The following is an 18,696-nucleotide window of genomic DNA, read 5'->3' as shown; positions in this document are numbered from 1 at the left end:
TAGTGATTACTTGCTAATCCGGCCCCCTGCACAGTAGCTCCGCCCCCACCACATCACCACACACAATCCCGCCCCCACCCCATGGCAACACAAGACCTATTCATAAATTTAAAATAAAAACACCACACAATTGTAATGGAGAAAAATGGCCGTGATGTTTATTTAGGGTTAATCCAATTCATACAACACTTTAACCCCTTAATGACCGCCAATACGTCTTAACTGACCTGAGATATAAGAGAATAGCCTCCCCATACAGGTGACAATCCAGCAGCTGTCGTCTGTACACTATAGCTGACAACTTGCTGTATCAGCCACGATCAGTGTTGGCACCGTACATATCTGTTTAACCCCTTAGATGTTGCTGTCAATAGTGACTATATCATGTAAATGGTTAACAGAGTGTGGGGGCTTCCTCTTTATCCCCATCGGCACCCTGAGATCATGATTGTGTGGTCCTAATGTTTGCCATTGCAATTCATGACCAAATAGTGGCCTTAGAGTCAGACAGCTGTAGTAATCTGTTCAGAAATTATAGACATTTAGGTGGTAAAAATACACATTTTCATTTCTGTCATACCACTGCATTAATTCCTGTAAAGCACCTGAAGGGTTAATAAACTACCTGACAGCAGTTTTCAATATGTCAGGGGGTGCTGTTTTTAACATGGTATCACGTTTGGGAGGTTTCCCAATATATGAGACCCCTAAAGTCACTTCAAACATGGATAGGTCCCTAAAAAAATAAATTTAGTAAATTTCCTTGAAAAAAATGAAAAATTCCTGCTACATTTTTAAACCTCCTAAAATGCTAACAAAATAAAATAGTATTTTACAAATGGTGCTAGTGTAAAGCCGACATGTGGGAAATGTTATTTATCAATGGTTTGCTGTGGTGTGACCATCTGGATTAAAGGAATAAACATTCAAATTTTGAAAATTGAAAATTTTTTAACATTTTTCTAAAATTTTTGATATTTTTTATAAATAAATACAAAACATATTGACCTAAATTTACCATTATCATAAAAGTATAATGTGTCATGAAAAAACAATCTCAAAATCACTGGGATTTGTTGAAGCGTTGCAGAGTTATTACCACATAAAGTGACACTGGTCAGATTTAAAAAATTTGGCTCCATCACTAAGGGGTTAAATAATATACTCATAAATGTCCATATATCATAAAAACACCAAATAACCAATCCGCCCATAAAATGGGCGATTTTCCCACAAATAAAACATCACGACGAGACAAATAAAAAGGGGAAGGGTGGGTGGGATCTTCTTTTCTTCTTAAAAACCTCCGACTGAGGTAACCAGCCAGAAAACGGGCTTTTTATAGTTTCAAAACAGCCCAGCAACAAGAATTCAACCAATGAGAACCGTTTAAAAAGGCGCCAGAGGCACCGACCAAAACCAGCTTAAACCAGAAATACTGACCAAATGGACATTTGACTTGACCTTTATATGAACTTGCAATTAAAGCCCTACAGAAGTATACCAGACATCTCTGATATTTAATTCAAGCTCTGTGTTGCCATGAGACCCCCCCTTTATTCCTTGTTTTCGGCGGGGGAGGGCTAGCATTACCACACAATCCCGCCCCCATCACATTACCACACAATCCCGCCCCCCCACCACATCACCACACAATCCCGCCCCCCCACCACATCACCACACATAATCCCACCCCCACCACATCACCACACATAATCCCACCCCCCACCACATCACCACACATAATCCCGCCCCCACCACATCACCAAACATAATCCCGCCCCCCACCACATCACCACACAATCTCGCCCCCAACACATCACCACACATAATCCCACCTCCCACATCACCACACATAATCCCGCCCCCAACACATTACCACACATAATCCCGCCCCCACCACATCACAACACATAATCCCGCCCCCCACATTACCAGATAATCCCGCACATCACCACACATAATCCCGCCCCCCAACACATCACCACACATAATCCCGCCCCCACCCCATTACCACACATAATCCCGCCCCCCCACATCACTACACATAATCCCGCCCCCCACATTACCACAGATAATCCCGACCCCCACCACATTACCACACATAATCCCGCCCCCCACATTACCACACATAATCCCGCCCCCCACCACATTACCACAGATAATCCCGACCCCCACCACATTACCACACATAATCCCGCCCCCCACATTACCACACATAATCCCACCCCCCACATTACCACACATTATCCCGCCCCCAACACATCACCACACATAATCCCGCCCCCCAACACATCATCACACATAATCCCGACCCCCACCCCATTACCACACATAATCCCGCCCCCCCACATCACTACACATAATCCCGCCCCCCACCACATTACCACACATAATCCCGCCCCCCACATTACCACACATAATCCCGACCCCCACATTACCACACATAATCCCGCCCCCCACATTACCACACATAATCCCGCCCCCCACATTACCACACATTATCCCGCCCCCAACACATCACCACACATAATCCCGCCCCCCAACACATCACACATAATCCCGCCCCCCACCCTATTACCACACATAATCCCGCCCCCCCACATCACTACACATAATCCCGCCCCCCCACATCACTACACATAATCCTGCCCCCCACATTACCACACATAATCCCGCCCCCCACATTACCACACATAATCCCGCCCCCCACCACATTACACATAATCCCGCCCCCCACCACATCACCACACATAATCCCGCCCCCCACCACATTACCACACACAATCCCGCCCCCCACCACACACAATCCCGCCCCCCCACCACATCACCACACAATCCCGCCCCTCCACATCACCACACATAATCCCGCCCCGCCACCACATCACCACACATAATCCAGCCCCCCAAATCACCACCCATAATCCCACCCCCCACCACATCACCACCCATAATCCCGCCCCCCACCACACCATCCATAATCCCGCCCCCCACATCACCACCCATAATCCCGCCCCCCACCACATCACCACACATAATCCCGCCCCCCACCACACCACACAATCCCGCCCCCACCACATCACCACACATAATCCCGCCCCCCACCACATTACCACACATAATCCCGCCCCCCACCACATTACCACACAATCTCGCCCCCCACCACATCACCACACATAATCCTGACCCCCACATTACCACACGAGGCTCCGTCCCCACACATTACCATACGAGGCTCCGTATCCACACATTACCACACGAGGCTCCATCCCCACACATTACCACACGAGGCTCCGTCCCCACACATTACCACACGAGGCTCCGTTCCCCCACATTACCACACAAGGCTCCGTTCCCCCACATTACCACGAGGCTCCGTTCCCCACACATTACCACATGAGGCTCCTGAACGTGCCGAGCGTTAGCTGGCTGGAAACAGCTAGTATTAAAATATACCCCATATAATGCTGCACAAAGGTTAATAATGGCCCCATAAGATGCTCCATAGAAACATTTGCCCCATACAATGCTGCATAAAGGTTGATGACCCCATAAGATGCTCCACACATTAGGGGCCCCATGAGATGCTCCACACATTATGCCCCATAAGATGCTCCTCATATATGCCCCATAAGATGCTCCACATATATGCCCCATAAGATGCTCCACATATATGCCCCATAAGATGCTCCACATATATGCCCCATAAGATGCTCCACATATATGCCCCATAAGATGCTCCACATATATGCACCATAAGATGCTCCACACATTTGCCCCATTTGTTTTTCTGCGATTACAATAAAAAAAAATCACATACTCACCTCTCTTCGCTCAGGCCCCCAGCACTTGCGATAGTCACCTTCCTCGTTCCATCGCTGCGCGCTGCTCTGTCTTCCATCCTCTGCACTGACTGTTCAGGCAGAGGGCGGCGCACACACTAATCGCGTCATCGCGCCCTCTGACCTGTACAGTCACAGCCAGAGAACGGAAGACAGAGCAGCGCGCAGCGGTGGAACGGGGGACAGGTGACTATCGCGCAATGCTCACCTCCCCCGATATACTCACCTGCTCCTGGCGCGGTCCCTGGCAGCGTCTCACTGTCAGATGGTCTCCGGGAGCCGGCAGCGTCTTCCTATGTTCAGCGGTCATGTACCGCGCATTACAGTAATGAATATGCGTGCATATTCATTACTGTAATGAGCGGTGCCACGTGACCGCTGAACACAGGAAGAGCTGCCCGGAGACCATGGGACATGCAGGGACCGCGCCAGGAGCAGGTGAGTATGTGACAGCCGCCGCTCCCCCTCACCCGCCGACAATGACTCGAGTATAAGCAGAGAGGGTCACTTTCAGCCCCCCAAAAAAGCCCTGAAAATCTCGGCTTATACTCGAGTATATACGGTACCTATTAGCCACACCCCCATTGTAAAGCTCATAAAAATTAGTAATAAAAAACTCTAGAACCATAAAAAAAAAAAAAATCCTAAGACTACTTTTGGGAGAAGCAGAAAATGAAATAAGAGCAAGAATTGGCCACTTCTGACCTGTTGACAAATCGTCTTTAAGTATATCTGTCCCACCTGTCACATGTCAAGTGGTAATAGCACCTTGTCTGTATTTCAAGACTGCCTAATCTACTCTGCCGAGTTCGCTGTGCAATACTGTAATTGTTACTTGGATGAATTCAGCAGATGGATGATAACCGCAGCATCTTTATGAACAATTACAACTATTAAAAGCATGTAGAAGATTTATGTTTAGAGCGCCAAAATCCTCGGGGACAAATTCAAGAGACTATTTGGTTTTATATTTTTTCTATTGTTTTGTACAACAGAGAAACTTGTGCAGATCGATCCTAATAGATCACTTTATTGTGGTTTTTAACACTTTCGAGCCAGGGCCTGTTTTCAACTTCGTGACTGGGCCAATTTTTACAATTCTGACCAGTGTTACTTTATCTGGGAATAACTCTGGAACGCTTCAAAGTATCCCAGGGATGAAAGTTGTTTTTTTTGTAACATTGTACTACATGATGGTGGTAACATTTGTTCAATATAACTTTATTTCTGATAATATCAGAGGTTTGGAGACAATTTTGAAAATGTCGCAATTTTCAAACTTTTCATTTGTATTCTAGGTCACACAAAAATAGTTAATAACCGTTCCCACATGTCTACTTCACATCGGCACAATTTTTTTTTCGTGTTAGGAAGTTAGACGTTGAACAGCAATTTTCTAATTTTTCCAACAAAATTTACAAAACCATTTTTTTTTTTTGCCGACCACATCACATTTGAAGTGACTTTGAGGGGCCTATATGACACATTCGAAAAACTGCACCCCTCAAGGTGCTCAAAACCACACAAGAAGTTTATTAATCCTTCAAGTGCTTCACAGGAATATGGAAGAAAAAAAATGAAACTTTACTTTTTCCCAGAAAAATGTTACTTTAGCCCCAGGTTTTTTATTTTCACAAGGGTAACAGAAGAAAATGCACCATATAATTTGTGCAATTTTTCAAGAGTATGCCAATACCCCATATGTGGTAGAGAACTACTGTTGAGGTGCACAGCAGGGCTCAGAAGGGAAGGAGCATCATTTGAGTTTTGGAATGTGAAATTGGCTGGAATTGATAGCGGACGGCCATGTCGTGCTTGGAGAGCCCCTGGGGTGCCTAGACAGTCGAAACCCTCAACTAGTGACCCCATTTTGGAAATTAGACCCCTCAAGGAATTTATCTATATGTGTGGTGAGCACCTTGAGCCCCCAGGGGCGTCACAGAATTTTATAATGTTGGACCAAGAAAATTAAAACATTTTTTCCCACAAAAAAGCTATTTTAGCCCCAATATTTTTATTTTCACAAAGGTAACAAGAAAAAAAATGGACCTCAAAATTTGTTATGCAATTTCATCGGAGTAGGCCAATACCCCATATGTGGTGGAAAACTACTGTCGAGCACGGCAGGGCTCGGAAGGGAAGGAGCACCATTTGACTTTTGGAATGCAAAATTGGCTGGAATCTGTAAAGGACGCAATGTGGCGTTTGGAGAGCCCCTGAGGTGCCAAAACAGTGGAAGCCTCCCAAAAGTGTCGCTATTTAGGAAGCTACACCCCTTGAGGAATTTATCGGCTGGTGTGATAACCATCTTGATATGATAGGTGCCTCACAGAATGTAATATTGGGAGGGGAAAATGAAATATTAAATTGATTTTTCCTCAAATTTCTCATTTTCACAAAGGTAAAAGGAGAAAAATAGACAAAGTGTACAATTTCTTCTGAGTATGTCAATACCCAATATGTGGTCGGAAACCACATTTCAGACACAGTGCAGAGCTCAGAAGAGAAGGAGCGCCATATTGGAGAGCAGATTTTGCTAAAAAGGTTTGTGGGTGACATGTCACACTGTCAGAGCCAATAGGGTGCCAGAACAGCAGAACTTCCCAAAAGAGACCGTATTTTACAACCTACTCCCCTGAATGAATTTATCTAGTGGTGTAGTGAGCATACTGACACCACATCTGTTCCACAGAAATTTATACCATTGGGAGGTAAAAAAACAAATTAAATTTTTACCACTAAAATATTGTTTTAAAGGGAACCTTTCACCCCGTTTTTTCAGTATGAGATACAAATACCGTTAAATAGGGCCTGAGCTGTGCTTTACAATAGTATATTTTTTGTCCCCTGATTCCCCACCTATGCTGCCGAAATACTTTACAAACGTCGCCGTTTTCGCCTGTCAATCACGCTGGTCTGGTCAAAAGGGCGTGGTGAAATGGCTGTTTCTCCCCCACCTCTTGCTTATCTTCCCGGCGTTGGCGTAGTGGTTCTCGCATGCGAAACAGCCAAAAAAGAGCGCGATCTGTGCTATTCCCCTGGTTATCGGTGGTGGCGGCCATCTTCCTGGGGCCGCGCGTGCGCAGATGGAGTGCTCTGCTTCCCGGGGCTTCAGGAAAATGGTTGCGGGATGCCGCGCGTGAACTGATGGAGATCACGGCGGCCATTTTCCTGAAGCCCCGGGAAGCAGAGCACTCCATCTGCGCACGCGCGGCCTCAGGAAGATGGCCGCCCCCACCGATAACCCTCTGAACAACACAGATCGCGCACTTTTTGGCCGTTGCGCAGTGCATTCGGCTGTTTCGCATGCGCAAAACACTACGTCAACGCCAGGAAGAAAAGCAAGAGGTGGGGGAGAAACAGCCATTTCACCACACCCTTTTGACCAGACCAGCGTGATTGACAGGCGAAAACGGCGACTTTTGTAAGGTATTTCGGCAGCATAGGTGGGGAATCAGGGGACAAAAAATATACTATTGTAAAGCACAGCTAAGGCCCTATTTAACGGTATTTGTATCTCATACTGAAAAAACGGGGTGAAAGGTTCCCTTTAAAACAATATTTTAGTGGTAAAAATTTAATTTGTTTTTTTACCTCCCAATGGTATAAATTTCTGTGGAACGGCGAAAACGGCGACTTTTGTAAGGTATTTCGGCAGCATAGGTGGGAAATCAGGGGACTATTGTAAAGCACAGCTCAGGCCCTATTTAACGGTATTTTTATCTCATACTGAAAAAACGGGGTGACAGGTTCCCTTTAACCTCATATTTTACATACACCCTTAGATAAATTCCCAGAGGGGTGTCATTTTCCAAAAGGGGAATTCTGCTGTTCTGGCAATGCTGGGCATTATGGGCGACAATAGCGGGTCATTCCTCTTTTTGGAACATAAACATCAACTGTGTTTTTTTCTTGTTTCTATTGCTGGAATGAGTACAATAAAATGTTGCTCACTGAGTCTTTTAATATCTTCAGATTCTAATGCATAAGAGGGGCCAACATTTTAAAAAACTAGATTTTGAATTATATTTTTGGGATTATCAATACAATTATCCGAATTTCCTGCCTTTATGTACAACACAAAAAAATTACCATATTTTCCGACGTATAAGACTACTTTTTAACCCCTGAAAATCATCTCAAAAGTCGGGGGTCGTCTTATATGCCGGGTACGGCGTGTGCAGGGAGCGGTCTGTATGGTTCCCAACATCTGGAGGAGAGGAGACTCTCCTTCAGGCCCTGGGATCCATATTCATGTAAAAAAAAAGAATAAAAATTAAAAACATGGGATATACTTACCCTTCGACGGCCCGCGGCTCTCAGCAGTGCAAGCGGCGGCCTCCGTTCCTAAGGATGCATGGAGCGAAGGACCTTCGATGACGTCACGGTCACGAGAATTAGCAGAATGACTGCTAATTTCTAAACCATCACTGTCGCCGCTACTAAAGCCCTCGAAATCCACATCGCTATCTGACATTTCTTCACTGTCAGAACATAAAAGGGCATACGCATCATCTGCAATATAAGACTAAGTGGCCATTTTACTACTTTTAATCTACATAATGCACCTGTGGGGTGCAATCCTCGCCCTCCACATGCGGTCCTCCTCCATTTGTAATGCGAACCAGCAAACCACTGGAACGCGAGACGTCTATTCAGGTGGGACACTGACGTCATTGGTCAGTGTCCCAGATCAATGGAACGCAATAAAGCATTCATGGACCTCAGACGTCACTTCTGGTTAGACACGGACGTCATCTGTATTTGTCACATGTTCAGTGAACGCATTCCTGAACTGCAGATGTCATCTAGATTGTGGTCAGAGGCCATATTGAATTGTGGAAGTTCAAATCATACAAAAGGCCCAGAAAGGCAAAGGAGCTGGTGCCATTAACAGGGAATAACAACGTCCCTAACTCCTTTTCATGTGTGGGGGTATTCAAGCCCCAACCCATATATACCCAAACAATGAGAACACCAGGGAGGAGTCAGGTATCACAAAATCTCAAAACACAACCTCTTAATTCTAGATTCACAGCAGTTATCACAGGAAAATACACATGGATACATGCAGATGGTCAAATAAAAACGACCACCCAGCCAGAAGGGGTATCCACCTACTTAGTTGTGAAGAGAACCAACACCATATTTATTGAGATCATTCAGCAAAAACAAATAAAGATCAGTTAAGAGAGGGATTGCCTTCAAGTGGACTCAAAACTAACATCACCTTCTAAACATCCTGATTGAGACGGACACATGAGGGTGGGAATAGGGGAGGAGATGGAAAAGGAAAAAACTAAAAGTTCTAACAAATATGTCCAACCTAATTGCTTGGGTTAGTACCGTATATAGGCTGTACTTAAAGGGAACCTGTCACCTTATTTGATCTATCTAAACTATTAATAAGGACAAGCACAAAATATGACCTATCCAAGAATAACCCGGCACTCAAAGATTTGTGAAAAAACAGAAAATACAGTTTATTTTTATCCAGACATAGAACCAGTTTGTTTATTGAACGTTTTCGGTCCCAGGTGGACCTTCTTCAGAACAGTTCAATTTATCTGGAATGATAGGATAATACGTATGGCCAGTAGGGAAGTCCCTCTGATAATATTTTAGCCATCACCAACACTAAATGCAGTGTACAGACCTGGGGTAAATAGAGCACTAAGGCGCTAAGAGGATCTGGTGGTCAGCACGTGGCGAAGCTCCAGCGCTAGTGGCGTTCTATGTCGTCGGGGGAAGTGCGCTTCCCCCGGCGACATAGAACGCCACCAGCGCTGGAGCTTCACCACGTGCTGACCACCAGATCCCCTTAGCGCCTGCCTTAGTGCACTATTTACCCCAGGTCTATAAATTGAACTGTTCTGAAGAAGGTCCACCTGGGACCGAAAACGTTCAACAAACAAACTGGTTCTATGTCTGGATAAAAATAAACTGTATTTTCTGTTTTTTCACAAATCTTTGAGTGCCGGGTTATTCTTGGATATTGGCTATTGAGGGTTGGATACCCTACTCGAGCACCAAAACTCATATTCCCACAGAGTGCCGTGTTTATTTACTTTTACAAAATATGACCTAGACTGCCAACACGGAGGACCGTGAAAATCAGGACAACCTACAAAGAAAGTCCTCCAAAGAGATCGCATAAAAATAATTTTTATTGAACCATATTTAAAACATAATTAAAAAGGGATGACATCATACAAAAAGGACAAGCAAACATTGGGCAGAGATATGCAACAGGTCCAAGGATAGTAGTACTTGTATACATAACATTAATAATAACCCACCATGAATAGATCAATAAAAAGCACAATGCTTAGAATGGATCAAATAAAAAAGTGCATATGCATATGGACCCAGAGCATGCTAAAGGACTGGGTATAAATATTTCAGTAAAAAAGTGCAAAGTATAATAAGCACAGTTGCTTAGGTATTCCTCTGCACATCATAGTCATACATAAAATGGAATGAGAGAAAGTTCATAATGGATGTTAGCCGAATGAAAACAGTTACCCAAAGTCTAAACTGCCACAACGTACCCCCTGACGCGCGTTTCGAGAATATTTTCCTCAGGGTGCACCCCTTCTGAGGAAGAGATTCTCAAAACGCGCGTCAGCTCTGCAGTGAGATCAGGAGAGCAGCCATCATACATCACACTGGTAACACTGGCATCAATTACATATCACAGTGGTAACACCCCCTTCTATTTAAAACAAGCTCTGGGGGCAGAGTCATCTTCCACGCACCATTCGGCCCAGAGGAAGAGGCCATTTATATGAAGTGATAAAAGAGGATTTCTCAGCAACACCACCATGCCCAAAAAGGAATTTAAGCATGTAGAGCTGTCATGTACTCAATTAATATAGTTATTGAGGTTGAAGGAAGACTAAGTCCATTTAGTTCAACCCATAGCCTAACCTAACATGCCCTAACATGTCTTCCTACAGGGGTATAGCTTTAATAATATCTCTAATGTGCCTACATCATCTAGGTCACATTTACAGACTCTTTACACAACCCCTTTTGTACAGCACTTAATGAATGACCTAATAGGATAATCATGGTTAATGACAGAGCTTGTAAATTTCTTGCTGGCTTTAAGGAACAAGCTGTACAGCCACCACATCTACAGCATCCCTTTAGGTCTGAGGATAACGAAGCACTCTGGTTAGGGGAAACAAAACGGCTGTGCACCAGCCGGTCCCCGAGAGATCTTCCCCTCTTGAATGTGATCTGTGGATAAGGGGCAATGAAATCCTTGATATCTTTGTCCATTCTCAGAACTTACAACCAGTCACACACCATGCCAACGTTTCGGCAAAAAGCCTTTATCACGGCATTTATCTATAAAGAAAAAATGAACATAATTGCAGATACAGAAAAATAACAGTAAAGACAGGTTGTATATATACCAAAATATCAAAACCAGAAGGTAACCTATACTCACATCGATATATTACACAACATATATCATGTATTATAAACATATACCATAAATGAATAGTGGAATAAGTGTATGTCCCGTTAAAGAAAGGGGTATAAAAAACACTGGTGAGTATATCAGGAACGAACCATCCAACTCCGATGGTATGCCCAGTAAAAATAGATGCCCAGAAAAATAGATATAAATTGATCCAGAAGAAAAGAGAAGTCCAGCACTTGTGGTCAGCAAAAAAGGCTATATGTGAGAACACATCCATCTGTAAAGAGTGATAGAGAACAAACAAAACAAAGAAAGAATGTTACCTGTATGGTGGTGAGGTTAAGGCTACAGGAAAAAAGGGGAAAGGGGGATACCATTAAGATGGAAAATGAAATCAGAAAGGCAGAGATACCGGAAAATATATACATACCTGCTGCATAGAAGAGAAAGGGACGTAGGCACTACCGCTCTGGACATGAGGTGAAAGACAGGAAGGAACTGAGCTCTATTTAAGGAAACGCTGACCTATGGCCCGGAAATGAATAAGACTAATAGCCTTGCGGACATACTAGGCGGCGCATGCGCAGACGCTTCCAGCTGACGGAAGTGGGGCAAAACCAGTCCAGAGGACCGGAAGGAGATGGCGGCTGACATAAATCTAAAAATAAGGAAACACGGCACGGCACCATACCGAACAGTGTAGGGACTATGCGCTTGCGCAATGCGTCCTAAGAGGATAAGGAATTACACCAAATGGAATAGTAAACTAATGTAAAAGCTAAGCACAAGAGATGCATAGAAGGGGAGGAATAGAGACACATATAGAGAAATAGGTAAGGAACCAGAGTACCACAAACCTGTACAGTATAGCAAAACACCAAAGGGTGATGGACCGCTGGATCTAAGTCTACAAGGAAAAAAAGGACAAAGGGCAAAAAAAATCAATAAATTAGGACAAATATACAAATATATATATATATATATATATATATATATATATATATATATATATATATATAAATACACACATACATATTTTTTATTTATTATAACACAGAGTCACTGAAAAATTAACTGTAACAGGACATAGAATAAACCACATTTTAATGAGGCCTGTCGAAAGAAAAATAATAAAAAATAGTGATACAGCAGTATATACTAAGGGATCTTGTGTTAAAATCCTAAAATATGAAAAACTGTCAATAGAAAATCTCATATTCCCGATTGAGACCATGTGGTTCCAAGGTTTGGAGCACATGGATCCAATAGGACTCCCTCTGTTTTAACTTAAGAATCCTATTGCCACCTCTTCTGGCTATAGGAATACTTTCAATAATTTGGTATCGCAACTGTGCGACGTTGTGATTATGTGAAATAAAATGAGCTGGTATCGGTAAAAGAAGTCTTTTACACCGGATCGTGGACTTATGTTGTGCTATGCGGTCCATATGTTCATTTTTTCTTTATAGATAAATGCCGTGATAAAGGCTTTTTGCCGAAACGTTGGCATGGTGTGTGACTGGTTGTAATTTAATAAATTGAATTTTGATTCAACTAAAAGAGTCCTCGGATTAGTCTATCTATACATAGTTTTTTCTCCGGAGTACTCTATTACTATTGGACTGAGATCCCCCTGATCTTTTGCAATTATTAATTTTTTTGGGGTAATCTTATTGTCACTATAATATGTCATTGAATATGTTATCCTATAATCAATCAGAAGCGGAATCTATTCTAGCGCAGGTTAATATACCTAGCCAATTTTTGCATACTTCGACGGACCAACTAAAAACACGTGATCTTGAGAGAATTTATAGACGCAAGACTGCATTACAGTTGCATTTTGTCACTCTAGCTGAATATCACAAGGTTCAGCGTATACCTAGGGGTCTTCGAGTCTCTCTTAGACCAATCCTATTTTCCGAAAAAACGGACTTTTGTGAGAAATTTGAAGCTATCTTAAATAAGTGTTCCATGGACCTTATTCTCCTGACAGTTGATTATTTACACAAAGAAATTCCTATCATTGAAAATGAGATTGAAAGTATTGAGTCACAACTCCGTAACACTCTATCACTAGAAGAATTCAATAAGATTAAATCACAGGCTGAAAAAGTGATGGTGGAATTTCAGTCTCAATTACAAGAACGCAAGAGACTTAAATTTATTCGCGATTCGGATGATTACCAACGTGGTGAAGTATATCGGTGGACCAATAAGAATTTGGGAGCTACCGAAAGAAGACCTGCTAGACGGTGGAATTCCTCTTTTTCATCTGGCTCCGAGAGTGATGGGTCCCGTTCTTCTTTTCGCTCATACCAGGGTAGAGGACGTAACTCCAGGAACAAAGGCAACAGACAGTATCTGTCCGGTTCTGAAACCCTACCTACACGGATGCAGACCCGTTCACAGGTATTGAGCGATCAGCTTGTGTATAACATTTCATCTTCTGTTCTTTCCTCTATGGAATTGTATGTTCTGCAGAAAGGTCTGTCATTTTGCCCCACTCCTCCATTCAATGATTTTGCCCTGGATCAAGAACTGAATAGATTCTTCAGATCTCTTCGTCTCAAGGTTCACTTTTCTAATACTATTCCACCATCACCATTATCATCTAATGTGGTTAATGATAATATTACTGATAATACTGTTGAGAATACTACCCTTTCCCTTAAGAAACTGAATTTGAGTCAACGTAGCACCTTCTCGCCTCCCAGATCTTATTACCCTGTAGAAACATTTATTTCTTTGGTCAAAAAAGATGTCTGTCTTAAATTAACTGAGATACAACAGGGTCATCTTCATATTAGGAGTAATATATCTAGAGCCGAGAAAGGTGCTATTGATAGCCTACGGTCTAATAGACAATTGGTAGTCAAACCTGCTGATAAAGGCGGGGCGATAGTGGTTATGGATAGGCAATACTATATTGATGAGATTCGTTCTCAATTGAGTGACTCTGATACCTATTTGCGGATCACTCGTGATCCTACGTCCGATATTTCCAAGGAAATCCGTGGGTTATCTAATCGATTTTGTTCGTTAGGAGTTATTGATAATAAATTGGGCGAATTCCTGATTAATCCATACCCTATCTGCCCCGTCCTTTACACGTTGCCCAAGATTCACAAAAATCTCACACGTCCTCCGGGAAGACCTATAGTGGCCTCCACAGGCTCTTTGCTTTCTCCTCTGGCTATGGTACTGGAAAAGATTTTGTCTCCTTTACTAGGTTTTATTCCTTCTTTTCTGCGTGACACTTCACATTTTTTATCTGCCATTCGTGACCTTGAGACAGTACCTATCGACTGTTATCTGGTAACACTAGATGTGAATAGTTTGTACACAAACATTGATAACATGAGTGGTATCCAGGCTGTGGAGACCTTTTTGAGTGTAAACACTGAGTTCCATTCAGACTTGAAGGAATTCTGTAGGTCGCTACTCACACTGATTTTGACAAAAAATTTCTTTCTATTTGAGGATGAATATTTTATTCAACTTAATGGTACTGCAATGGGGAGTAACGTGGCGCCCCCCTATGCCAATATTTTTATGGCTGATTTTGAATCCAAATTCGTCTATACACATGTACTCTTCCAACAGTTTTGTCCACTGTGGAAGAGATACATCGACGATATTTTTTTGGTATGGAGTGGGGACTTAGATTCACTTATGTCCTTCTATTAGTTTATCAATACATCTGTGGATAAATTAACTTTCTCCATACAATATGACCAGAAATCTATCTCTTTTTTAGACACCTTGGTGACCATCAATGAGGATAGATCTTTATCTACCGATCTGTTTGTTAAATCCACGGATAAGAATAGCCTACTTCTGTTCACCAGTTGTCACCCTCGCCATATTAAGCGGTCTCTTCCAAGATCACAATATAGTAGGATTAACAGGATTGTGTCTGATCCCTCCCTACGGACTATAAGATTGAATGAGATGGCATCCAAATTTCGCAATCGAGGTTATCCTGACTCACTTTTAGACTTTCCTGTTGATGGTCCTGTGTCCACTAGAGCACAACCAAGGGTTAGTAGGTTGGCTTTTGTTAATACCTACCATCCTTTTATGCCTATTTTTCATAGCCTGATACATAAACATTGGCCCCTTCTGGGTCTATCTTAATCCCAACATTCCCGAATTTCAAATAGCCCCACTCATTTGTCATAAAAAACCCCCTAATCTTCGTAATCTCCTGGTTTCAGCGGATATTGGCAGTTCTAAGATGGTATCTAGACAAACATTTTTGGCTACAGCCCGCAAAGGAACATTTCCATGTTTACATTGTGTCCAATGTTCTAACATTACGAGGGGCGATACGTTTACCCACCCCAGATCAGGAAAGCGATTTTTGATTCCCGGCTATTTTAGTTGTGACTCCACATTTGTTATTTATCTCATTAAGTGTCCGTGCGGTCCCGGATAGGTTGGTGAAACCACCCAACATATCCGGGACCGCATAGCACAACATAAGTCCACAATCCGGTGTAAAAGACTTCTTTTACCGATACCAGCTCATTTTATTTCACATAATCACAACGTCGCACAGTTGCGATACCAAATTATTGAAAGCATTCCTATAGCCAGAAGAGGTGGCAATAGGATTCTTAAGTTAAAACAGAGGGAGTCCTATTGGATCCATGTGCTCCAAACCTTGGAACCACATGGTCTCAATCGGGAATGAGATTTTCTATTGACAGTATTTCATATTTTAGGATTTTAACACAAGATCCCTTAGTATATACTGCTGGATCACTATTTTTTATTATTTTTCTTTCGACAGGCCTCATTAAAATGTGGTTTATTCTATGTCCTGTTACAGTTAATTTTTCAGTGACTGTTAATAAATAAAAAATATGTATGTGTGTATTTTTATATATATATATATATTTGTATATATATATATATATATATATATATATATATATATATATATATATATATATATATATTTGTATATTTGTCCTAATTTATTTATTTTTTTGCCCTTTGTCCTTTTTTTCCTTGTAGACTTAGATCCAGCGGTCCATCACCCTTTGGTGTTTTGCTATACTGTACAGGTTTGTGGTACTCTGGTTCCTTACCTATTTCTCTATATGTGTCTCTATTCCTCCCCTTCTATGCATCTCTTGTGTTTAGCTTTTACATTAGTTTACTATTCCATTTGGTGTAATTCCTTATCCTCTTAGGGTACCGTCACACAGTGGCATTTTTATCGCTACGACGGTACGATCCGTGACGTTCTAGCGATATCGTTACGATCTCGCAGTGTCTGACACGCTACTGCGATCAGGCACCCAGCTGAGAATCGTACGTCGTAGCAGATCGTTTGAAACTTTCTTTCGTCGCTGGATCTCCCGCTGTCATCGCTGGATCGTTGTGTGTGACAGCGATCCAGCGATGCGTTCGCTGGTAACCAGGGTAAACATCGGGTTACTAAGCGCAGGGCCGCGCTTAGTAACCCGATGTTTACCGTGGTTACCAGCGTAAAAGTAAAAAAAAACAAACAGTACATACTCACCATCTGATGTCCGTCAGGTCCCTTGCAGTCTGCTTTCCGCTCTGACTGTCTGCCGGCCGGAAAGTGAGAGCAGATCACAGCGGTGACGTCGCCGCTGCGCTCTGCTCTCACTGTACGGCCGGATCTCAGTCAGAGCAGGAAGCAGACGGCAAGGGACCTGACGGACATCAGATGGTGAGTATGTACTGTTTGTTTTTTTTTACTTTTACGCTGGTAACCACGGTAAACATCGGGTTACTAAGCGCGGCCCTGCGCTTAGTAACCCGATGTTTACCCTGGTTACCTGGGGACTTCGGCATCGCTCCAGCGCCGTGATTGCAACGTGTGACCGCAGTCTACGACGCTGGAGCGATAATCATACGACGCTGCGACGTCACGAATCGTGCCGTCGTAGCGATGTAAATGGTACTGTGTGACGGTACCCTTAGGACGCATTGCGCGAGCGCATAGTCCCTACACTGTTCGGTATGGTGCCGTGCCGTGTTTCCTTATTTTTAGATTTATGTCAGCCGCCATCTCCTTCCGGTCCTCTGGACTGGTTTTGCCCCACTTCCGTCAGCTGGAAGCGTCTGCGCATGCGCCGCCTAGTATGTCCGCAAGGCTATTAGTCTTATTCATTTCCGGGCCATAGGTCAGCGTTTCCTTAAATAGAGCTCAGTTCCTTCCTGTCTTTCACCTCATGTCCAGAGCGGTAGTGCCTACGTCCCTTTCTCTTCTATGCAGCAGGTATGTATATATTTTCCGGTATCTCTGCCTTTCTGATTTCATTTTCCATCTTAATGGTATCCCCCTTTCCCCTTTTTTCCTGTAGCCTTAACCTCACCACCATACAGGTAACATTCTTTCTTTGTTTTGTTTGTTCTCTATCACTCTTTACAGATGGATGTGTTCTCACATATAGCCTTTTTTGCTGACCACAAATGCTGGACTTCTCTTTTCTTCTGGATCAATTTATATCTATTTTTCTGGGCATCTATTTTTACTGGGCATACCATCGGAGTTGGATGGTTCGTTCCTGATATACTCACCAGTGTTTTTTATACCCCTTTCTTTAACGGGACATACACTTATTCCACTATTCATTTATGGTATATGTTTATAATACATGATATATGTTGTGTAATATATCGATGTGAGTATAGGTTACCTTCTGGTTTTGATATTTTGGTATATATACAACCTGTCTTTACTGTTATTTTTCTGTATCTGCAATTATGTTCATTTTTTCTTTATAGATAAATGCCGTGATAAAGGCTTTTTGCCGAAACGTTGGCATGGTGTGTGACTGGTTGTAATTTAATAAATTGAATTTTGATTCAACTAAAAGAGTCCTCGGATTAGTCTATCTATACATAGTTTTTTCTCCGGAGTACTCTATTACTATTGGACTGAGATCCCCCTGATCTTTTGCATTCTCAGAACTTGTCAATATCTGTAGGATCATTCTTATATCCTGCGCCCCATTATTGTAGGTGGTAATGAACCACAATATATTATGGTTTTTTCCCTTTCTGATGAAGGGGTGAGCACTTCATTTCTATCTTTAGACTTGGCTGTCACATAGGCTTGATTCAAGTTGTTGCCGTGGCACCCTGTTTTAATGAACCCAAGTCTGAAGTTTTTTTTAAAAACATCTCTATCTGGAAAATTCCTACAGACTTTGAAAGCTTGTCCTTTTGGGATCTCCTTCTTTAGGGGGATTGGGTGGCTGCTCTCCCACCTATCAGCGAGTTAGTCGCCTTCTGTTTTCTATAAGTCTGGGTTGTTCTCTCAATCAGGATATCCAAAAATGGGAGTCTGTGTATTTGATTCAGAGGTGAAGAACAGACCTAGGATATTGACGTTTAATATTCTCACAAACTCAGAACATCACCCTTTCGTAT

The 18,696-nt window shown here is 42.7% G+C and overlaps 1 protein-coding gene across 1 annotated transcript in view; it reads right to left on the bottom strand.

Moving 5' to 3' along the window:
• Positions 1–18,696, bottom strand: part of SHMT2 (serine hydroxymethyltransferase 2) — a 144,050-nt gene that overhangs the window by 18,963 nt on the left and 106,391 nt on the right. The gene's annotated exons all lie outside the window — the stretch shown is intronic.

This window comes from Ranitomeya variabilis, chromosome 3 (genome assembly GCF_051348905.1).
Source record: "Ranitomeya variabilis isolate aRanVar5 chromosome 3, aRanVar5.hap1, whole genome shotgun sequence".
NCBI lineage: Eukaryota > Metazoa > Chordata > Amphibia > Anura > Dendrobatidae > Ranitomeya > Ranitomeya variabilis.
The sequence above is the reverse complement of the archived record's forward strand: the minus strand, read 5'-3'. Positions and strand labels throughout refer to the sequence as shown.